General features: G+C 43.4%; 1 protein-coding gene across 2 annotated transcripts in view; it reads left to right on the top strand.

The window, feature by feature from the left end:
- Positions 1 to 24,470, top strand: part of TCF20 (transcription factor 20) — a 63,122-nt gene that overhangs the window by 22,315 nt on the left and 16,337 nt on the right. The gene's annotated exons all lie outside the window — the stretch shown is intronic.

Raw genomic sequence — 24,470 nt, 5'->3', positions numbered from 1 at the left:
GATTTAGTTGAACTCCGTTCTATTTTACCTTGCTGCCAGAGGATAACCTTCTGGCTCAGTCAATATGAAATTAATTTTAGATGCCTTGTACATATGTATGTATAAGATGTGTCTTCTCTGCTCCAGTGATTTGTTTTTATTTGCTTCATCATTTCATTATTTCAGATTATACAGAAATGCAACACATAATTTAGTTTTCCTAAATGCAGTAGATCATTAAGGCAGTCTGGTCCTGGTTAGGGTAAATGGTGCAAGTCATTGTCTCCAAAAAGATGCAGATGGAATCCATGTTCTGCTCTAAAACTTCAAGCAAATGCTTTGGAGGCTTATGGGATACCATTGGTTTATAATTAAGACTCTCAAATTTAAAAATAGCTTTGTTCTGATCACGATTATTGGTTCCCTACTTGGAGAAGGCAGGATGTGTGGTCTGGAGGGTAGAGTCACCATTAAGCCTGAAGATTAAACGTCTGAAGGTTGCCAGTTCAAGACCACCAGAAACCTCTGTGAGCAGTGAGACTTGGAGAACTGACAAGTTGAGCTGAGCCCTTTTGGGTGAGAGCCAAAAGAAGCCGGCTGTAGCTTTTTCTGTGAGAGGGAAAGAAAGCTGTCTGCATGGGAGGCAGCATGCAGCCAGAAAGTTTACCAGACCATAATGAGATCCACCTGGAATGTAGATCTTCTTGAAAGACAGAACTTATTTGTGATTGTAAAAACCCCTCGGGTGTTTAGAAAAAGCCTACCTGTGTAAACCAGCTTGAATAAAGACAAAGGAGCAATCCAGTGACCAGAAAGGTGGTATATAAATACCAGTCATGATTTTATTTTAAAATATAGACTACAAACATTTTGTAGCTTGCAAAATACTTTACTTGATTCTTTCTCAAGATTTATCGACTTTCTATTGCTATGCCCAGCTGAATACTGACTAGGGTGGAAGAACTGTGGAAGTGTGGGCCACCTGGAGGTGGGGTGGGGGGGGTGAGGAGCCCATGGTTGCCTCCACATGCTTCCAAAGCAGCAGAAGGCTTAAAGTGACCACAACCTACTTCTGGTTTCATGATCACAAACCAGAAGTGGGTTGTGATAACTTTTTTTCAAGCATTCTGTGACTTGGGAACCTTGCAGAGATATCCACAGGCTTTCTAGACTCTCCAGGGGGCAGGCGCTGCCCCAGTAAGTTGAAAACACTATCCCTGGCAGTGGTGCAATCCAGGCAATTGTGTCACTGCTTCTCTGCGCCCCTGCAAAAACTCGTGTGGTTCCCAACTTCCCTATAGAAGTTTGGGAACTGGTGCTCTACTCAAATCATCACCTATATAGATGATGCTAGATAAATAACCTATTCTGCAGTAAACCTAAGTTCATGTTGAATCTGAACTGAAATAGAAACCTTTGTTTCCAACTAAAACCACCATGAAAGTTTCCATGTTAATCTTTTATATACTGAAGTGTGTGCTAAACATACAAAATGAAGAGTAATTAATGCCTCAAAGGATACTAATTCTGGTTAGCCATTTTATATGTATTGTGTTTTCAACAGCTTTTGGTGTCTGAAAGTTTAATGCCTAAACACATCTTGTACCAACGGACTGATCCTCGGTGTATTACACGTACAAGCTTCCGTGATTTTGTATGGTTTGCTTGCTGTGGTGCTACAATCTGGTAGGCAGAAGGAGACCCAGCCCTCCTCTCAAATTTGGAGCAGAAGTGGGTAGAGACTGCCTCAACAGTGCTGGCAATCCCCTCCTATTCTCCAGCATCAAGTTTGTGAGGAAAACTTTGGATTGCTTGGTTGTAATATTTTCAAGGTGTCTCTTGGACAGTGCGCCTTGACTATACAGGGCCAAAGAAACAAGTTCTGTACTGCCTCCTTTCTGCTCTTAAGCAGGAACACGAGGAGGAGGTGGGGGATGCTTTATAGCTACCTGACTTTGATAATTACTGAATACCTTTCCTGAGCATTGGGCAAGCAGGGCAGCCCTTACTCGCCTTCCTGCACTTGAGCTCTGTAGCTGAGCAGTGGATAACTGGATTGCCTGCTCTTGAGCAGTAATGTGAGTTGGAGAGGGGTTGATGTGCTTGGCTATCACTTAGCCGTGGTGTTCCAGAATGCCTCAACTAGTAGCGCCAACAGATTGCCTCTTGCCCTACTGATCCTGCTAAAGAGTCAGAATAGGAGGCACAAAGATGCACTTGGCTGCTCTTCAGCTGTGGTTCCCCGAAAGACCTTGGCAAGTGGTAGCCAAATAGATTGCCTGCGTCCCCTGTTCCTGTTCAACGGAGCAGCCAGATGGATCATGTTCCCCCACCCACATGTACTTCATTAGTGAGGAAGAAAAAATCCAATTTACTAAAGAAAAAGCAGAGAAAAATTGTACATATATATATAACATTGATACTTAAGGAAAAATGAAATTTTTAAGTAATTTATGCTATAAACCTTGTGAATCTGGTATCCATGAGTTCAGTTATTTGTGGATGCATCCCCCTCCCCACAGGTCCATTAACATTGTTGAAAGGCTTACTGGGGCAAATATGTTCTTACTTGTACAGTTCCTATAAGCATTCAAGCTTATAGCGATGTTCAGGTAGGCTGCCAGCAGCTTAAGTGCTTGAAAAAACTAGATTAACGCTAACAGGAAGCAGTTAACTTCTTACTTTCTGAACAACTTCCTGTTAGCGTCAATCTAGTTTTTTCAAGTATTCAGGCTACTGGCAGTCTGCCTCAGTGTTGCTATACGCTTATAGGGACCCATCCAAGCAAGAGCATTCTTTCATTGGTAAGACTTTCAACAATGTTAATGGGAGGGTGGGGGGTGGAGACAGGACTCCCCTGTATCAGCAGTTTCTGTATCTGCGGGGGGGGGGGCTGCAATTAATCCCGACATATGTGGGGGCCTGCCTGTATATCCATTCGTGATTGTCATCTACAAGCCATTTGTTCAACTGTTGGTAGAATTGTAAGGTCCTCAATCCTTTGTGTTATAGAAGGACATTTTCCTTCCATGTTTTGTGGAAAGGGTACTGAGAATCTACTGATGGCTTTTCTGCTCTTGAGCAGGAAAAGGAAGCATGGTTGTGTGTGTCCGTCATTGATCAATGGCCACAATTGTGGCTTGGTGACAAAAGCCAGGTGAAAATTGTGGGCCCATGAGAAAGTTTTGGCAGGGTGACAGGTGGCATTATGCGACCCACCAAAAATGAGGTTGCGACCCATTTGTCAGTCACAACCCACATTTTGAGAAATGTAGCTTTAAGGTATTATGTGCATTAATAATTGCATTGGATAGCACAGATAGCATCTGATGTTGGGGCAATTTTTAGTCAGATTTTCAAAGCTCTCTAGGAAAATGCATGGTCTCAGATACATAATTAGTTACTTTCTAGAATCTGACTTTATAGCATCTCACACAACCTAGAAAAAGTTGGTTTGAGGGTAAGTAGTATGTACATCATCTGATAGTAAGGGATCCTTGCATTTCACAAATCTGTGTGTCCAACTGTGTATTATTTCATTTAGAAGCAGGCACGCCTTACCCTGCACATAGTTCTTCTATGTCCCTCCAAGGAATTTTGTGGGAAGCTACTTTGTGTTGAGAGAGGAAACTAAAAGAAGTTGTTTGTCTTGTATTTATATTTGTATATCATTAGTTATATAGCAGGAGGTCTGGTCTAGATGGCAGGAGGTCTGGTCTAGAGGGTAGAACCTCCATTAGCCCGAAGATAAACATCAGAAGGTCATCAGTGCGAGGACACCTGCAGCTCCCTGATCGACTGAGAATGGCGAGACCTTGAAGCAGCTGACAAGCCAAGCTGAGTGATTCTACCTGCTCGTGGTGTGAGCAAGCAGCGTCTTGGCTCATGTGAGAGATGGAGCTGCTTGTCAGCTTGCGTGGGAGAACTGGAGGCCAGAAGTGAGACCAAACCAAGAAGATCCATTCTGAAATGTTGTTGGTTCTTGAAAGAAAGAACCTCTATAACTGTAAAAATCCCCTTGTGGCATTTAGATATGCCTGCCTATGTAAACCGCCTTGAATAAAGTCAGAGGAGTAATCCGATGACCAGAAAGGCAGTATATAAATACCGAGATTATTATTATTATTTATTTGTAAATAACAGTGAATGCCAATTGAATTGTTTCATAGTAACAGTTCATTCATTTGAGCTTTAAATTGGCCCATTCTGTCTTCCTATTCTAATAAATGCTTCTAAGTATTTTTGATATGACCCTTTTTAAAATCTCCCACTTTATTTTCATTTTTGAGCTTGGTTGAGGGAGAGAGTATAACTAGAAATGTGAGCTTAAAAAGTATACTGTAATAGCCATTGTGAACTTTTTGAAACTGGGAATCATTTAGTTTTGCTGTGTAAACTGGCTTCTCAGCTTTTTATTGAAAGGCAATTATAAATATAAATACTTGTAGTATACTACTTGCAGTTGATCCTTAGTGTGTTTATTTGACAAGAAGTTTACGTACTCCTTATTACCAGTTTTTTAGGATTCCAGATGTGCAACTCAGTTCTTTGTATGTTGGAAATAATCCTACTGAGTTCAGTGGGACTGACTCGCAAGTGAAGTGTGCATGGGATTATACCTTAGCCTGCTCTTTTGGTCCTTTTAATAAAGAGCTGCCATGGTGTCATCTAGTATGTTTTTGTTTTAACAAAGTCCGATTTCATGGACTTGTTTGACAAGTATGTTGGGTCAACTAAGTCCTAGTATTGAAGAGGCAGAACAAATAAAGTATAGGCTAACCAGTTCTTGCACTAGTATGTAAATGCAGGGTAACCATACTTTGGGTCCCTTTGGGGGAGAAAGGTGGGATCAAAATACTGTAAATGAATACTTGTCATTGCCTTATGTTGTATTTAGTTGTAGGTAGGTAAGATTACTTGTGTATGTCAAGCAGGAATACATGGGACTAGGATGAATTAAATACAGTGCTCATTTCATGTTTAACAGATAGGGTCACCACCTTCATTGGTCAGCCACATAAAGATAGCCTGGGAATTTAAGTGGATTAAAGTTTGGGTTTAAGCTAGACTTTATGAACCTTCACAGCAAAATTCAGAACTATACTTAAAATAAAACACTTACTAAGGAACAGTAGAAGAGAACTGTATAGGCTTGTATCCTACATTTCTTCGAACAGAAGGCGCTTCTGTTCATGGTGGAGGGATAAGACAAGACATGACATGCTTCTTTCCAATTTCTCTTTAACTCTGCAGCACTCTGCCCCCTTGGCAAGCCTGTTCTGAACTTCTTGTGATTCTGTAGTGCAATGGTTCTCAAAACTTTTTAGCACCAGGACTCACTTTTTAGAATGAGAATCTGTAAGGACCGACTGGAAGTGATGTCATGACCTGGCGTAACATTGTCAAGCAGGGAAATTTTTAACAGTCCTAGACTGCGGTCCTACCCACACACACCCAGGAGTAAGTCCCATTTACTGTCATTGTTAAAAGCATATACATAGTAGCCTGCCAAAAGTACAGTCACATACCATGGTAGTATCAAGTCTAATATATTACAAATAAAATACTGAAATGAATGGGGCCCATTTGAAATTGGCTCACGACCCACAGGTTCAGAAATACTGCTGTAGTGGATTTGCCTTTTGGCAGGCAGCTTTGCTGAGGCAGTGATGGGGAAGTTGACCTATGACTTTCTTCTGCTGGCATTCCTTAGAATACAAATCAAAATCCCACATATAGACAAGCACAAAAAATAACACATGTACTGAATTGCTTGCTTAGTAGTAGGTGCGTTAAACTACAAAATGGGGGCAAGTTATCTGAAATTGTTTCAAACTTGCATAATTTAATCATGAACTTGTTCAGATGATGCTACTTTACTGCCCTCTTGTCTTTAAGATTTGGCTCACCTGCTACTATAGATAGTACTGACTGCAGTCAGAGAATGTGGGATTATTTATCTTCCTGATCATTCCACATAGAATTCAATAAAAAGCAGATTCTGTATCACATGGTGCATATATTGGGGGTATAGAATAGAATGTCATTATCAAATGCTGTGCCAACCAATAGACCTTTCATTAATTGAGGCTAGATGATGGGAATGAGATTAATTACTACTTTTGGGCACTGTGCAGAGCGACACAACAGCTGCCATTTGTTGTTTCTAAAGGTAGCAAGAAATGCTGTGAGAAAGACAGACCAGTCATTTCATATCTCAACCTAATGAAATGAAGTTGGTAGTAGAACCCTTGCAACAAGATGGAGAGCTTAATTAATGTAATACAAATTAAGGCTGTGTGTTGAGTTTTCTGCAAGTCATTCTTAAAATAAATTTACAGATGAGGAGACTTAATTTCATATTATGTTCTTGGGACTAGGCACTTGTATTTTGAGTCCAAAGTCTCACCCTGAGTAGTCAGTTACCTGGAGCAAGGTAGGACTAGACAGGACTGCTGGCCTAGGCAAACTAGTGTAGCAGTCAAACTGCCATGACTCCTTGCCAACATAAGCATGAAGCGTATAGTAGAGAGCAAAGCAACAGAAAGCAAAAGCAAGAAAGGTTAAGGCTGACAAGATGAAAGGAGAAGAAACAAGAGTGATGATGTCATTGGAGAGAAAGGGAGGTTAGTGATGATGGAAAGAGTTATTTAAAATAGTTGGTACTTCTTCCTGACAGACTCTTACCTAGCATTTTTGTCTCTAAAGCAATATACTTTCTTTGGACAGGTGGCGCAAGTCTGAGTAGAGCAGAGTGGCTTGAAGCTGCTCCAAACTCCCTGGGAACGGGTTGGGATCCAGCATAACGGCTAGGTCCCAGCTCCGTCTCCTGCTTCCCTGCCCCAGTAAACTACCATATGAATAGTGTACTATTCAGGGTCACGCTATAGGAAAATTGCAGAAGTGCCAAAGCTGAAGTACTAATAAAAACCGACAGAAATAGTTTATTTTCATAGGTTTTCAGAACGGCCACTTGAAAATCGCCACAGCGGGCCATAGAAATAACAGATGGCAATTGATGGGTTTGTGTCTGCAGGATAGTGAAAGATGGGTCTATAATATGTAAGTACCTCTCTAAGTAACTTCTCGTTGGAGACTGTGAAGCTTGTAAGTCTGGAAGGGATCTACAAGACCTGTCTATCCTTTCTTTCCCTCCCCATCCTTTTTAGTATTTCAGATCTGTGTACTTAAGAGTTTTCATGTCCCAAGGATCTGTGTTCAGTTCTAGTCTTACTGCAAAAATTGTTGCTTGGAACTTCTGTTCCCTTGTCACTTTACCCATGTGCTCTTATGTCAAGAAATTTGCCACAGACTCTTGTTGCACTATTTGAATCTTGAGAATGAAGTCTCACTGTCTTTTAATGAAAGAGCAAGTTTAACTCTCATGGCCTTTTCCATCTAGTTATTGCATTAAACAAAACATTATATAGTTATGTTGAACAGCATCCAGGCATCTTTTTTCAGATAGTGGTTCTGTTTTGGAAATGCTGTATTTTCTCTTAAATTGCTTGTTGTGCATATGCAGTAAAAAGAAATGCATTTATGCTCTCCAAAATGGTGGTAGAGTGCCTATTGCAACATGTGAAGCACCCAGGCCTTTTCATACTTTATTACAAGAATTGATTGTGGGGAAGACCACTGTAACCAGTTATCTGTCTTTTTCACTTTTGTCCCTTTGGAGCTACTCTTTAAGTGCTTATATCTGTTTTAGAACAGAGAAAACCAAGACCAGTCACTGTGAAATTTTTTCCTCTGACTGCCAGTGTCATAATGAAGACTCAAGGAGAAGGTGATTATAGATTTTTAATGCCATAACTTTGCATTTCAAAGAGATTACTGCCATCTGCTGGGGAATGGATGTAGACCTGTTGTGAAACTGGACATTAAGAAAAAGGTGGCAGGTGTAGTAATTGTGTGTTTATTTTAAATTCTTGTCCCATTGGCATTTTCTTTTTAAAACATGCCCCCAAGCACCTAAAATACAAATCATTAAAACCAGTCTAAAAATAATGCAGCAGATCAAGCCATAAAAGGTGCAAACCCCTAAACCTCAGAACCAGCAGTAAACAGAAGCAGCAGTACCAGTAATTGAAAACCTAATCAGGAGTCAGCACTTCCACTACCAGTTTTCCCCAGATATCCTTGTTCTCACCAGGTGACAAAAAACTAGTAGGACCAAACATATTGATATTTTTCTTGCCTGGAAGGTTGCTATTGACTTCGTTACACCCCAAGTACAGGGTGTGTGTACTCTGTATCCTCAGCTTAGGTCTTCTGTCCTCCTGGTTGAAAAAGCTTCAGATCCATTCTTGGTTGCTTTTAAGCTCTGCTGTTGGTTCTTTTTCCCCCTCTACTAGAGTCCCTATTTAATAGTTTTAAGATTCTTACTCTACAGCAACCATTTTCAACCAATGTGCCATGGCACACTGGTGTGCCATGAGTGGTCCACAGGTGTGGCACAGGAATTTGGGGGAAGGTCATTTATTAGTAGGGTCAATGGGAATTTGAGTCCCCCACTAGCAGTATGGTGTGCCTTGTCAATTGTCAAAAACCTGATGGTGTGCCTTGACAATTTTAGTGCCTTGTCAGTGTGCCATGAGATTAGAAAGGTTGAAAATTGCTGCTCTACAGGAACCTCAAGCACCAATTGGCAAGGGCATGCATAAACATTTTACTAACTTTGTGAGACAAAAAAAGTAGCATTCATTCAGCTTTATTTAGATTTCTTCTGAATTTTTCTAAATTTTCTTGTGAGGATTTAGTGAATTGTCTCCTGAGCAGTGAAAGTGCAATATTTCTGCTTAAGCTTTTCACTCCTTCCCTCCAAGGGAGGTTCTCCATAAACCCTCCAGCTGTTCTAAGAATCAAGGTTAGAATACAACCATTGTTGTCATACTGTTGCCCTGCCCAAAAAGTCCCCTAAGTTGGTGGCTCCCAAACTTTTAAGCACCAGGACCCACTTGTAAAATGACAACCTATGTGGGTCCAAATGACAGGACCCACCTAGGTTTGAGACTTTAAATAAATCTTTCTATATCTTTTTTAATTTACAAGTAATAATAACCAGAAAAAAGATGCTCAAACATTTATCTCTGTTTATTTAGACACACTTGCAAAGTGCAGGAGCTCAGCTCTTTGCAGGACACTTAGCAATCTGATTTTTGAACAGTCTCAGGTCTTGAAGCAGTTACCTGATCTTTTCATCACCCATGTTTTCATTGGAGGCGCTGCTTGGCTGCTACAAGACCCACCAAAAATTGGGTCGTAACCCATGGTTGGCAGCCACTGCCGTAAGAAGTTTACACAGCTGAAGAAATTAAAATGTGGGCAGTGCACTTTTACTTAGAAACTACTGCTTTGAAAGTTACCCTTTGATGCTTCAGTAGCAGAGAAGGATTCTAATAATTTTCTAGAAAACATCTAATTGAATAGGGTAAGGTGGTGTGGGGTCTCCCCTCCTCCCTTGGGTGCCCTTATCCATAGGAATCCTGCTTCAGCTGCTGGTCCTGTCCTTGTGAAATAAAAGGACACAAACCAATACCAGATGTGATTAGTTGTTGGTTACAAGTTCCTGTAACTTTCATAAGCAATCTTGTTGCTGCACAGCCTGCCCTTTTTGCATAGTCTTTTTAACACAACTGTTGTCTTTTTCCTTCCGCTAGTAGCCACTTTGGAATCCTCAAGCCTAGATTGGGTGGAGTCCTCTTTTCCTGTTCTCTAAGTCTGGGAAACTTGGGGTTGGTAGAGGGATGGCCCTGGGGAGGCCAGCTTGGGGGGAGGTCTGCCCTTAGTGCCTGAAGATTCAAAGTCCCTTCTTGCTTCTGGCTGATTCTTCTCCTCCCCAGCCTGCTTCTGTGGTAGACCTGGGAGGCCCCTCCCTTACATCCCACTTCCTCTTTTAAGGAGCTGCTTCACATTGGCTGGGCTGTTGCCGCACGTGGCTGTTTTGCCAAATTCCCTTTACAAACTTGCCTAGAGAACTTATGCCCACTTTAAGCTAATTGGTTCCCTTCTTAGCTCAAAATAACCCTAATTCTGCAGAAAGCACTGCTGAAGGCTCACCTAAAGAATATATAAATATTCTATAACAATAATAATAATAATACAGTTTTGTTCTTTAGAGACCCATTGCACCCACTGAGCAGCCATAGGTCATCAGCTGCATAAATCAACCTGGCATGTGGAGAATTTGTAGCAGCTGCTGTCTAGTGGTGGCCTGCTTCTTATATTAGTGTTGACAGCTGTTTTGCAGTTCTTGTTTGGATTGCAGCCTGTATACTGTATTGTAGTGTCCCCACAGAAGTGCATAGACTGCATCTCTCTGCCTGCTTTCTTATTCAGTGGTTCTCACTGGATTCTGTGGCAGAAAGTTAACTAGCTGCAGTGGGAGTTGCAGTTGTCATGGGTAAAACCTTCTCCCTTATATCTCATACAGGTGATTCTGATTTCTAGGGTAGGTAGTAGATTTTGTCCCTTCCCCTCAACTGTTTCTGGGAAGCCACTTTTATTTTAAGCCATCTCTTATACTGCTGTTTGTGAAATTTCGTTGTGGTTTACAGAGTTAAACTCACATCTAGTAAGTTTCTTCCAGTAAAACAGCAGTAAAACCATCACAGTTACAGAAACAAACAGCATTCAAAAGATGTTATGAAAAACAACAATCTCCATTTGAAAGGATTTGAGCCTGGAGCCTGGGCAAAGAGACACTTTTTTGAGTGGCTCCCCTCATATTTAGCAAAGGGAGAATAGATTCATCCCTGCACTGTGTCTTTTCCAATGGCTATTTGCCGATGTTCTGTCTGCATTTTGTTTTTTAGATTGAGCCCTCCTGCAGCAAGGAACCATTTATTTTATTTTCTCTGTAAATGCTTTGTGAACTTTTTGGTTGAAAAGCTGAATCTTAAATATCAATAAATTGCATTTTTGGGAGAGATGTCAGAACAGTGGGGTTGCATCAGAGATGGCCCTGTTCTTTGTAGAGTCTAATGCAGCAGGGATCAAATGTGGGCTGGGCAGAAATGGGTTAAAGAAAATTGGGACTAAGAACCAGCTTTTCATTTATTGTTATATAAACCACTTTCAACTGTTCATTAAAAAGCAGTTTGTAAATATTTAATAAAATGTTGGCTTATTGATACAGTATTACTATCAGGCTGTTTTAAATATGTATATAAATAAAAGTTTCTAAGAAGCAAATGAAATGTAAAGAAGAGCAAGATGCAATCTCTTACTTATGATGTAGATATGTGGGCATTGTATTGTACTTCATATGTTTCTGGTTCTTATAGTATGATGGGAGGGCACGGATTCAAGTGCACATCATGAACTGAAGACTTGCAAATGTCCTGCTGTTCCCTGAGTAATTGCACTCATTGAATCTGCTGACCTCTTGTTAATTTCCTTATCCAGAACCTTGCCTGTTTCACTAATCTAGGCAGGGAGGGGACATATCCTATCCCTCTTTCCTGGTCTGATTTCCTGAGCTAGGACTGCTTGGACTTGCGCTAGTGATTTTGCTGGCGCAAGCCTAAGTAGCTCTTTAGCATTTGCTGGGATTTACTTTTGAGGGAAGAGGACGAATGTCACCTTGCCTCAGACAGACCTCAAGCAGACTCTTCCCACGCTGGATTCTTTGGAGGCCGTTTTGGTGCTGCTGTTTCTCAATGCTGAAAGTTAGGATTGGGCTGCCTAACAAACATCTCTTCGTATACTTCAGGTATAGGAAACCAACCAGGGAGATGGAAGGGCCTATAGATGGCAGAAGGATTACTGAAGGACGAGAGGGAGATGGCAGAAAATCTAAATCAGTTGTTCCCAACCTTTAGGAGCCTTCGGACCACTGAGGCAAAAACTGGAATCATCGTGGACCACGAGCAAGCCCCCGCAATCCCTCCACACACAAAATACAATTAAATTTGTAATTAGAGAAGATTTATTAGAGATTTATTATTTATAGAGAAGATTTGGGTTGCTGCTTTTGTTGCCCGCTGTGATTCTGAGTAGTCCATTCTCTGGTGGTCTATGGGGAAGCATCTTCTGAGTGAGTGCTCCCCCATGAACTAGCAGAAAGGGCAGAGAATGACTCCCCACAGCCAGCTGTGGGCAGTCCATTCTTCGCCCTCTCTGGTGGTCCTTGGGAGAGTGCTTGCTCTGTGAAACACTGAAAGCGATAGAAGGCTATCTTTTTTTTCTTGAAACCTAGCGGACCAGTTGTTGGCCATGGACCACAGGTTGGGAGCCAGTGATCTAAGTGAATGCTTTGCCTTGCTCTTCATTCCAGAAAACGTTTGGCACAGGGATATAGCCTCCCCTGTCCTGCTCTAATGAAAATAGCCCTAGAACCTCACATGCCTCCAGTGACAATAGCCTCACATACAGGTAGAGCTTAGAGCAATGACAGCTCAGCCTCCCCTGTGATTGCACAGATGTTGGGGCAGCCCCACTGAATGCCTTATAGCAGAGGACTTAAATGCAGCTCAAATCAAACCCCTTCCCTGCCATGGTGCTCTCTCTGCCTCTATTGCTTCCTACTTTCACTCTGCCTTTTAAAACTGAGCGCACTGAGCTGTTGCTACACCATTCTTTCTGGAAGCAAAGGAGTGACTGGGCATCAGAGTAGCAGTGAGTGGCAGTTGGCCACTACTGTGTAGGCAAAGATGAGGAGCTGCAGCCACCTGCTTGCCTACTGGGCTGTTGGTGGGTCCCATGTTGTAGGGTTTGAGTTGAAAACCTCTGTTCAACATGATGCACACAAGTGGGGCTCCTTGTTGCGGCTTCACATTCCCCAAACACCGGCCAGTGCTGGGTGAGCGCCAGGCTAGTGCAGGACAGGCGCCCAACATCTGCTGCTCGGTGGACTCACGAACTGTCGAGCCACGGCACAGTAAGCGGGGGAGGGGGTGTGGGGAGGGCAGATGGGAGGCGTGCCAGGGGAGGGAGCGGGGAGGCGGGCCTGGTGGAGCTCAGTTCCGCGTTCGTGAAGGGCTCGGCGCCCTACACGAATGGCTTTACTTTACTGCTGACCTTTTGGTCAGCGGTAAAGTGAGTAGCCCTGTTGCAGGGCTGCTTCCCTTACCTGTGGGAAGGGGATGAAAGTCCCCTTCTCCCCAGGTGCCGCCGGCGGTAGCCCGAGGTGTGCAGGATCCGGTGGCAACTGTTCTCGGTGCCGCTGAGGCTCGGTGCCCCAGTCATCTCACCCCAGTGTGCTATTTGAAGCAACCATTTCAGTCACCCACATTGTTGTGAGAGGAGGCATAGGGACTTTAAAGGCTGAGGATTCTGCTCTGTGTGCAGAAAGAAATACAGGTAAGCGTCAATGTTCCGACCAGCAACAGTCCGCATGTGCGATGGCCGCAACTAATCCCTGTTCACCCCTCCAGCCTCCAAAGCCGAGGGGAGCTATACTCCCCTCACCTCTGGAGGCTTTACATAATGTCAAGCTTCACTTGGTGACAGGGGTGGGGGGTGCCAGTTGCACTCCTGTTGCTAAATGACACATCATTGTAAACAAAAATACCAGCACTTGGTTCTAAAAATTCTATTTTGCAACATAAGGATGCAAGTTGGCGGGTATCTAAAAAGCTTGTGTGCTACCCATCTTTCAACAGCTTTTTATACATTCAAAAGGTCTGTGCAGCACAGTATGTTTGTTTTTACATAGTTGATTATTACTAGTAAATATGTCATTAACTATTTTAGTTCCTTGCAGGAAGAGGGATTATTGGTTATCTCTTGTTTTTCTCTCGGTAAGGTAATATTATCTCCGTAACTTGGTTGCCTGGGGTCCTTCTGAGGTATAACAGGAACAGTATTTAAAATCAGTTGATGTTCCCACTTAACAGCTTGATGGACTTAGTGGATTCCTTCTTGCATCCCCTTGTATTCTTGTAACTCAAGGCTCTTCCCTAAATTTTTCATTGTTTGTTCACTGTCTGTGTTTGCTCCTGATGTAGCAGGAATCTCCTTAATTTACTTATTTACCCTTCCCTGGAAGACAAAGGATGAGTGAGGAATTATTCTGCTTCCCAGCCCTTTGCCCTTTTGATAAAGTTTCAACTAATTGTATAGTTAATTAATTGGGGTGTCTCTAAAATGTCTAATAGACAGAATACACTTCATTCAATTTGTTTTATAATATACTCTTATTTCAACATGGATAGGTCATCCCTGGATCAGACCAAAGATCTGCCTCAGTCCGCCTTCTGTTTCTCATAGTTGCCAACTAGGGAAGATATTGGAGATAAAATGGACAGGGTCATAAAGTCTTTTATGTAAGACAGTGATGTAGCTGCATTTGAAATGTTGCATATAGTTCTGATCCCCCATTTTAAGCTGTTTCTGCCCAACGACCAAATGTGTACACCTGTGGGCTGGGCAGAAAGGGGTAAAAAAAACAAAAACCAAAACAGCAAAAATTACAGATAAGCTGGGAATTAATACCCTGTGAACAAGACTTGTTTCTCACTTTCACGTTGTTGCATTATCTGGGATTCAGTCTGTCCAATTATCTGCCTGTTTTCCTTGGACTATGGTGCAGCAAAGAGAAAAGGCATTAAGACTTCTTCATTGGGACTGGCAAGTGGTTTCATTGTTAAGTTTTGCTAAAATTGAAGCATCAATAGTTTAGGGATCAGCCAGTTGAAGATGAATGAACGAGAGACTGGTTCAACTAGTTCTACAGTGTATTCACATGTGCTCCCCCTTGCTGCCTCCACTACTGCTGCCCCACTGTTTGCAGCTGCTGTGATGATGCCACAATATTATGGCAGTTGTACATATTTACTCTAGCTCTTGGTCTTAAGGGCCTCTGAATGCTCTTTCTGCTTAACCGTGTAAGGCCAGAAGACTAAGGATGTGTGCAGCCAGCATAGTGGCGCTGCTTCCTTTCAGCAAGAGTGTAGAGCACTTTATGTGGACCCTGTTAACTCCTGAAAGAAGCAGATGGCTTCAGGTCCCAGGAGGTGGAGAAGCTGTAACTATTATGCTGCCAGTGGACTGTGGAAAGCAGCAGCATCTGCCAGATTGAAGACGTGTTCAACAGCAGGGGAGCTGGCAGCAGTAGCAGATGAATGCTACCTGGCACAGTCAGTTAACTGCATTTCAGTAGGAAACTACATTTGTGTGGGTGGTTGAGGATAATCTAGCGGGTTGGGCAGACTGTACGTGGGAAATAACTGCTCCCTGTAGTCCTTTTTTTCTGTTCATTAAAAAAAAAACTCCTATTGAGCATTTAATAAAAGTAGGGAGGTGGTTTTTCTTGTACTTTGAACAAGGGATGTGGCAAACAAAGAAGAACTGAGTAAACACTTGCCCAGAGTTTTGTGACCAGATTCTTTTTCAGAATAAAGAGTAGTTGGGCAAGTTTATGGTATTTCCAAAAGAGTCCATGAAAGGTCTTCAGTCACAAGGAGGAGTTGTTGTAAAAAGTTAAATTAGAAAATGAAGTCTGTTCAGTTTCTACTTTCACCTTTTTTATTGTCTAATGCCCTGCTGAAACTTTTGTAGGCTTGGAAGATGCCGTGCTGTGATGGTTCTGTGCTCTGTGGGAAACAGTGCAAGGAAGATGCATGTTAGAATATCTTCTCATTTGGATTGTTGGCTCTATATACCTCAAAAGAATTAAACAAAGTAGAACTTAATTCATGTGGTAAACTGGTAGTCTGAATGAGTCGTCTCATATCTGGGAGAGAACATTAAAGATAGAATTTGGTATTTATTTTTGATCTGGAAAAATTCCAGTTGCCTCTTTTCCTGAGCACTAAGAATTTGAAAACTTCTTTCAGTTCTTTAGAACTGATACTGAAAACACTTTGATGCTTACTTTCAGAACTTTTCCAATGTTCAGTATACACTTTTTACTTGTCACATGGTAAGATAATGTTGGGGGAAAAATAAATGCCTGGTTGCCAGCATCTTATTTTTAGATGTTTATCCTGCCCATGACTGAGATTATTTTTAAGGTTTCAAGGGCCTGGAATCCAATTTCTAGGCAGCAGAATGACATGGCAACTGGTACTTCTATCCTTAGTGATCTAGTGTAAAAATAATTTTTGCCATTGTTAAGACAGATCTACAAATAGCGACTGGACCTGCTTGCCAGCATTTCTTTGTCCCCATCACCATTCCCTGCCCTCATTCACATCCTTTGCTATGCAGTGAGGGCTGGGAGGCAGCAAGTTCATTTTCACTGGAACATGCTGAAGGTGAAGACAGCAGGAATGTCTCTCATCTTCTCCATACCTTAGCACAGTGTTTCTCAAACTGTGGATCAGGACCCACTAGGTGGGTAGCAAGCTAATTTCAGGTGGGACCCCATTCATTTCAATATTTTATTTTTTAAATGTTAGTATATTAGTATATTTGATGCCACAATGGTATATGACTGCATTTGGGGAAATGTTACACATTTCTACTTTTAACAGGCTATTATATACTATATTCTTTTAACAATGATAGTTAATGGGACTTACTCCTGGATAAGTGTTGGTAGGATTGCAGCCTAGGATTGTTAAAAAAAAAAAAACACCAAAATTTCCTGTTTGATGACATCACTTCCGGTCATGACATCACTTTCAGTGGGTCCTGACAGATTCTTATTCTAAAACGTGGGTCTTGGTGCTAAAAGTTTTGAGAACCACTGCCTTAGCATAAGCCAGAGCTTGGAGTGAGGATACTACTGGCCATCCATCTCACCAAGAGGCCAGTGGCCAAGCAAGTGAAATTGTGTGTTGTAAAAAGAAACATGAAATCATGGGAGTAATAATAACTAGAGATTTTTTCTTTCCTTTGTGAATCTATTCAGATACACCACAGAACCTGACATTTCCAAGTAGAAACACTTGCTTCATGTCCACTTGTTTTTAGAACATAAGACTAGCCCTGCTCTATCGCCAAATGTACTTCTAGTCTAGCATCCCTACAGCGGCCCACCAGTTGCCTTTGGTAAGCCCATAAACTGGAGGTAAGCCCATAAACTGGAAGAAAGACCTACATAATACTGCTGAACCCAGAGATAGCAAATAGTTGTCATCTCTGCTAGCCATTGATTGGCCTGTCCTCCACAAGTCTATCCAGTCCCTTTTCAAAGCCATCCAAGGTAGTGGCCTTCACCACATTTTGCAGCAACACATTCGATAGGCTAATTATGCACTATGTAAGTACTTCCTTTTTTTTTCCTGCCCTCAATCTCCTATCAGTCTGCTTCATTGGCTGTTCTAGGATTGTGGAAGAGGGAGAAAAACTTCCCTCTCCCATACCATGCATAATTCTATAAATCTCAATCACGTCCCCCTTTAATTACCTTCCAAATTGAAATGCCCCAAGCACTGTAGCCTTTCCTTATATGAAAACCACTTTAGCCCTCTGATTTAGCCCTCTGTATGTTGCTGTCTTTTGCACCTTTTCAAGCTTAACTTGAAGTGTGATTAAAAAACCTGTACACAGTTACTGTATTCCAAATGTGGCTGCACCATAGACTTGTATGGAGCAATGTTGCTCTTAATCCCTTCCCTGATTACTCCTAGCATGAAATTGGCTACCTTCTCAACTGCTACACATGAGGTTGGCATTTTCACTGAGCTCTCCACTTCAGCCCCAAGATCACTTTCCTGGTTCATAAGCAACAACTCAGATTCTATTAGTGTAGTTGTGGAGTTGAGATATTTTGCACCAGTGTGCATCACTTTACACTTATTCATAGAACTACATTTGCTATTTGGTTGTTTGTTTGCCCAGCCTGGAGAAGTCCTTTTGGAGCCCTTCACAACCTGCTTTGTTTTAAAACCCTCCCCACCCCCCATAGTTTGGTGTTATTTGCAAACCTGGAACATTTATCCCAACTCCAGATCACTTATGAATAAACTAAAAAGCACTGTTTTCTGAGACAAGTCCTTGTGAGACCCTACCTCTTGGTTCCCACAACTGTGTAAATTACCCATTGATTCAGACTCTTTGCTTCCTGTTTTTTAACCAGTTACCAATCCAGAAATTTTATTTATTTATTTATTCACATTTTTATACTGCCCTTCCTCCACAGAGCTCAGGGTGGTTTACACAGCTGCTCCTCCCCTCCTGCTTGTCCTCACAACAACCCTGTGAGGTAGGTGAGGCTGAGAGAAAGTGACTGGCCCAAGAAATGAACCTGTCATCTTATTCCATGAATGCTAAGGTTATTCAAGACCTTTAGGAAGGCCTTTGTTAAAAACTTGCTTTAAAGTTTTTTTAAAAATCCAAGTGGGGCCTCAGTATTCATGGGGATTCTGTTCTTGGACCACCCCCCCCCATGGATACCAAAAATCGCAAGTAAAGAAATCTGTTTTTTTTTTGCTCCTTTCACCCTCTACTAGCTTCAGACTGATTTCTGGAGCCAAAAAAGCTGTTTCCTAAGCGAAATTGGAAGTGATGTTAGGGCTTGGGGAAGCCCCCAGAGAGAATCCGGAAAATTTCAGGAAATCAGAAGTTGTGTTTTTTTGGCTCTAGGAGCCGGTCTTAAGCCTGCAGTGGGCGGATGCGCACTGCCTCTATGGACTTCAGAAAACCCTCTGGAAGGGACTGGAGCACAGCTCCAAGTCTGGCCCAAGGTGGATCCGGGGGATCGGAGTTGAGCTAGATCCGCAGATGTAAAATCCACCTGTATATAGTGTCAACTGAATTGCCTCTGTCCATGTGCCTGTTGACATTCTGAAAGAACTCAAGTATCTGAGAAACAGAGGGGATAGGGCAAAATGTTCAGTTAGCCCAGGTATTCACAATCCTCCCCTCTCCCTTTAGCCTTCCTTTCTCCTCTCATTCTTCTATATGCTTAATTTTATCTTTATTTACATGTTCCACCAGTTTACCTAGAACAGACGTTAAGCTGACCAGCCTGTAATTTCCCAGATTTCCCCCAGATCTCTTTTTAAATACCAGTGTAACCTTGGTTACCTTCAAGTCCTCTGGAATAGAAACTGATTTAAAGGACAGATTACATATTTTTGTAAAAAGACCAGCAATTTCACATTTTAAATTCCTTAAGAACTTTTAGGTCAGGGGTTGGCAACCTTAAACATTCAAAGAGCCATTTGAACCCGTTTTCCGGAGAAAAGAAAACCTCAGGAGCCACAAAACCCTTTTGACATCTAAAATGAAGATAACACTGCATATATAGTTTTTTTTACCTTTATGATCTGCTTGCAAGCTCCCCTTCCTGTGTTAACCAGACAATATACTTATTGTCAAGATAGATATATCTTGACTGAGGGCCCAATCCTATCTAACTTTCCAGCACTGATGCTGCCCAGACATAAGGAAATAAATGTTCCCATACCTTGAGGAGGCCTCTGTGACTGACTCCCCACTACAAGATGCAGTGCATGCCCCATTAGAATGGCTGCACCGACACTGGAAAACTGGATAGGATTGGGCCCTGAGACGGCACTCTGAGGCACACACAGGGTGACCAGATGTCATAACAATAAAAGAGGACAAGTCACCCCAAAATGTAGGATATTGAAGAAAAGTGTAGGACCACAAAATAAAAGCTAAAAACACTCATCTGTATTGATTATATATTGATCAATATATAGATTATATATTTATTATATATTGTATTATTGATCTCATGTGCCTAATTTAAAATTACTTATTATTGAATTTAAAACTGTATTACATATAATTTATTAATTACAAGAGGGGATGCGTTGCCTGCTCACAGGGAAAAGCAGGACATTTAAGTTCTTTTCCAGGACATGGGGCTAAAAAATAGGACATGTCCTGGAAAAAGAGGACCTCTGGTCACCCTGGGCACACACTGGGACGGTGCATGCTAAGACGGCACCCTTGAATTTAGCACTCTTCATTTTTCCCAGGTCAACCCCCATCTTTCTTGCTCCTGAAAGAGCACCCCTTTCTAAGGCTCCCACAGCCCCATCTCTGCCCTCCTGCTCCCCATGGCACCTCAGAAAAGCAAGGTAAAGATGGAGTTACACAGGCAGCCCTTCCACAGCCTCCCTCTTCCCCACCCACCCACCCTTGCAAAATGAACACTCCCCCCTCTCCCACTGCTCTGCCTCACCTATTGCCCTACAAGACAAAAGTGAAGTCATCCCCATTGCCTCACTGTGCCAAGCCCCACCCCACAGCTGTGTGCACAGGAGATGCCCACAAGGGGACTGCAGGCGCCTTCTGCCCTCTCCTGGGAGCTGCCCCTGCCTCCCCCCACCCAGGCAGCCCTGCCTGGGCTCCCCCTCCTGACTCTGTGCCCTCCACCGATCCCCCACTGGAAGCCCACCCGCCTGGCGCCCCCACCCCTTGCCAGCCACACTCAGGGTGGCGGGGAGCCTGGCTGCTGTCAGCCACACTCACCATATACATGACGTAGAGGGCGCACAGCGCATTATGGGAGCAGGCGAAGCCCCAGCACACCATCTTCCCAGGCAGGAGCGGCCAAACCCCCCTTTCCCTCCCCCGCAGCATAAAACAATCTCCTGCTCCCCCCAAGGGGAAAGCAGCAGCAGCCGGTCCTGCCCCTTTAAATCCCAGCCTGCAGGAGCCAGAGCAACAGCAGCCCGTCCTGCCCCTTTAAATCCCAGCCTGCAGGAACCAGAGCAGATGGCTGAAAGAGCCGCATGTGGCTCTAAAAACACAGGTTGCCGATCCCAGTCTTAGGTGGATGCCATCTGGACCTGGTGATTTGTTAATGTTTCTTTTGTCAATACAGGTGTGCCCCGGTATCTGGGGGTTCTGTACCAGAACCCCCTGTGGTTACATGAAACTATGGCTACTAGGGAACGTCTCCCACTCTGTGCCACTGAGGTCTTCCCTGGGCCTCCTAATGCCTTATAATATTTTTAAAATGTCGCTACTGGTTTTTCAAAAAATCCGAACAGAATTTTTAAACCTCCAGTTGTCATTCTGAACCTGGCAGAGACCAAAGGCGGATGCACGCAGTCTCTACTGGACTCAGGACCTTTCTGAGGCGAGGGGAGTAGAGCTCCCCTCACCTCTAGATGGGGGGGGCACGAGCCCGATGCACAGATAAGTGAAACCGCTGATACGGGATCAGCAGATAAGGGGGTGCCCTGTACTCTCCAGAACTCCATGCCTTGTCACTTCACAGAAGCAAATCATTTAGCTTTCGTATAATCATCATATCCTCTTTATTATTTCTTTTTATATTCTCATTATGTAACAGTCTTACCATCTCACTGGCAGGTATCTGGCTTTTGATGTACTGAAATTAAAGGACCTCAAGTAGCAGGTCTGGGGAAGATCTTGCATTGCCAGTTGGGCAGCCCTGGGTCTGACAGTGCAAGGTACCTCTTCTGCAACTGGGGCAGGGGTTTCCTGTATTGCATTGTTGTGGGGCCATAGCCAACAGCATTGCAACCATAGGGAGTTTTCCAGGTTGGATGCAAAACAGGGATGTTTACAAGTAGTGTTTAATGAGTGGCTGGTATGCTGCATATGGTCAAGGCAGAAGGGGGATGAAGATGTAGCAGGTTTACTTTTGGGAGTTGATGAATACATTGCATGTTGCCCCTTTCCATACGTAGCGCAACTGTGAAAAATAAAGCATACCAGGTTATTGCTGTGACTTGGAGCACTTTTGACCAGTGCTTTCCTGGACTTATTGGTCAGAGTGACCCACACCAGTTCTTTCTGAACTCCTCATTTTTGTAAAAACAGACAAAAAACAAACCCCCAAACTGAAAACATGAAACAGTTTTCTAACATATCTACCTATTGGTAATGACTATGGCTGCATCTGTGGACACTATACCACCTTATCACCTACCTAGTACACTTTTAAAGTGATTATAATTTGTAAAAATGAACTCTTGGAATAAAAACACATAACGCTACTTTCTGCACTTCTCATTTTTACCAAAAAACAAAATCTGTGAAAAAATAAAACTAAAAAAGCACACCTCTACCTCTATGACTTGAGACCTGGCTACTGGCAGGACTACCTTCTTCCACATGTCCTATCCATTTTGTGCATAATCAGTATAAAGCGTCTGTTGCCTGCAGAACAGCACAAACAAGGGCTTTTCAGCATCTATACCCAGGTTATGGAACTTTGTCTAGAGTAGTGGTTCTCAAACTTTTAGGTAGATTTACTCCCTAAGTAAGTCTTTGTGGGAGGCGGGCAAGGGCAGCAACGTGAACTCCAGAATCGTGTTGCTGGGGAGGGGGCTTGAGCAAACAGCAGGAGGAGTGGGGAGTCCCGTGTAGCCCTCTAGGACTCCCCGAGTCTTGGAATGTTAAAATAAATAAACAAACCAGTGCGAGCCACCTACTGGCTGCATTCACCAACTGGAAGTGGTCTGCACTCAGTATTTTTGAACATTCCAAGTCTCGGGGAGCCCTGCGAAGGGCTGTGCAGGGCTCCCTGCTCCTCCTGCTGCTCCAAGTCCACAGTAAATAAAAGTGCCCCCTCTGAAGTAACGTGATCTTGGCAATTGTGTTGCTGCCTCCCCTCTTCTCCTGCCCCTTAAAGGAACAGGGGAAGCTTTACTGGAACTGGTAGGTCGTGACCCACCAGTTTGAGAACTACTCTTTAGAGAGAACTTTGGCTATCCCAGATCTTAGTAACCTTCAAATGGGCAGTGAAAGCTCATTTCTTTTGGTTGACTTTTTGTCTTTGTTTTGTTTTTAGTTGTTTCTTTTTGGTTGCAATTATTAGCGTGGTTTTAAGGAGACCTTTTTAAATGTTGAGTTTTTAAATTGCTTCCTATCCTTTGCAATAGTATAGAACAGGGGTGCCCAATATGTCGATCGCGAGCTACCAGTCGATCTCGAGTCGAAATGAGTAGATCGCAAGCTTCTCTCCCGTCCACGCATCCCTAGGAGTGAGCCCCTGGCAGGCTTGTGAGCCCAGGGAGCGAGCCCAGGGAGTGAGTCCAGGAAACCTAGGGAGTGAGCCCAAGGAGCCCAGGAAGTGAGCACCTGGCAGGCTCCTCCCTGGGAGAGGAGCCGCTGGCAGGCTTCTCTCCCGTCCACGCATCCCTGGGAGTGAGCCCCATTGACTCTACTGGGGCTGACTTAACTTTACCCTCTTTTTGCACTGGTATATATGGAGATCTGCCCCCCCCAACTTCCATCTGTTGGTTCTGTGTGCAAGGGGTTTTGCACTGGTCTTGCTGTGATGTCTATACAGAGATCTTCCCTCCCCCCCCCCACATTTCCCCTGCTTTTGCACTGGTATGTATGGAGATCTGCCCCCCCCAACTTCCATCTGTTGGTTCTGTGTGCAAGGGGTTTTGCACTGGTCTTGCTGTGATGTCTATACAGAGATCTTCCCTCCCCCACACCTTTCCCCTGCTTTTGCACTGGTATGTATGGAGATCTGCCCCCCCCCCCACTTCCATCTGTTGGTTCTGTGTGCAAGGGGTTTTGCACTGGTCTTGCTGTGATGTCTATATAGAGATCTTCCCCATACCTTTCCCCTGTTTTTGCACTGGTATGCATGGTGATCTCCCCCCCCCCACACACACACACTTCCATCTGTTGGTTCTGTGTGCAAGGGGTTTTGCACTGGTCTTGCTGTGATGTCTATACAGAGATCTTCCCTCCCCCACACCTTTCCCCTGTTTTTGCACTGGTATGTATGGAGATCTGCCCCCCCCCAACTTCCATCTGTTGGTTCTGTGTGCAAGGGGTTTTGCACTGGTCTTGCTGTGATGTCTATACAGAGATCTTCCCTTCCCCACACCTTTCCCCTGCTTTTGCACTGGTATGTATGGAGATCTGTCCCTCCCCCCCCCCCAACTTCCATCTGTTGGTTCTGTGTGCAAGGGGTTTTGCACTGGTCTTGCTGTGATGTCTATATAGAGATCTTCCCTCCCCCACACCTTTCCCCTGTTTTTGCACTGGTCTGTATAGAGATCTGCTCCGCCCCCCCCCCCACTTGTATTGGAATCTAGTAAGATCTGATGAGGACGTAGATGTGGTGTCAGCAGCAGTGGCCCCTTTAAGGGTAAGGCCTGGGCATCCAGCAGAGTGTGCTGCACAGCTGCAGCCACTTGAAGGCAATAGGGCCCTCAGGGATATAAGAGCACCTGAGGCAGGAAGGGCTCCACTTATTTATGTGAGTCAGCCTTTTCCTACCTGAAGATCATTAAATCCAAGTACCAAGATCATTAAGTTCCACCATGCCTGATGAACATTTGGAAGTGTGCTTGAGGCTGGCTGTCAGCAGCTACTGTCCGGACTATGCATCCTTGGCTGATTCACTTCAGTGCAAGTCATCAAAGTAAACTCAAGTAATTACAAAAAATGTTTATAGTTAATTATGTTGTGTTGTGCAATATTGGCTCATGCGGTTATGCAAGGTACACCAACATACATTGTACACATAAATGTTATATGTTATGATGGTGCGAACATTAAAAAAACTCTGGTAGATCTCCTGGCCTTGCTGGGTTTCAAAGTAGCTCTCGAGCCAAAAAAGTGTGAGCACCCCTGGTATAGAAGAAAGGTCATGTTTAGCAATCATATGAGAGCAAACATGA

Source organism: Tiliqua scincoides, chromosome 7, assembly GCF_035046505.1.
Source record: "Tiliqua scincoides isolate rTilSci1 chromosome 7, rTilSci1.hap2, whole genome shotgun sequence".
Taxonomy (NCBI): domain Eukaryota; kingdom Metazoa; phylum Chordata; class Lepidosauria; order Squamata; family Scincidae; genus Tiliqua; species Tiliqua scincoides.
Note: the sequence above shows the minus strand (reverse complement) of the source record. Positions and strands in the feature narration are given on the sequence as shown.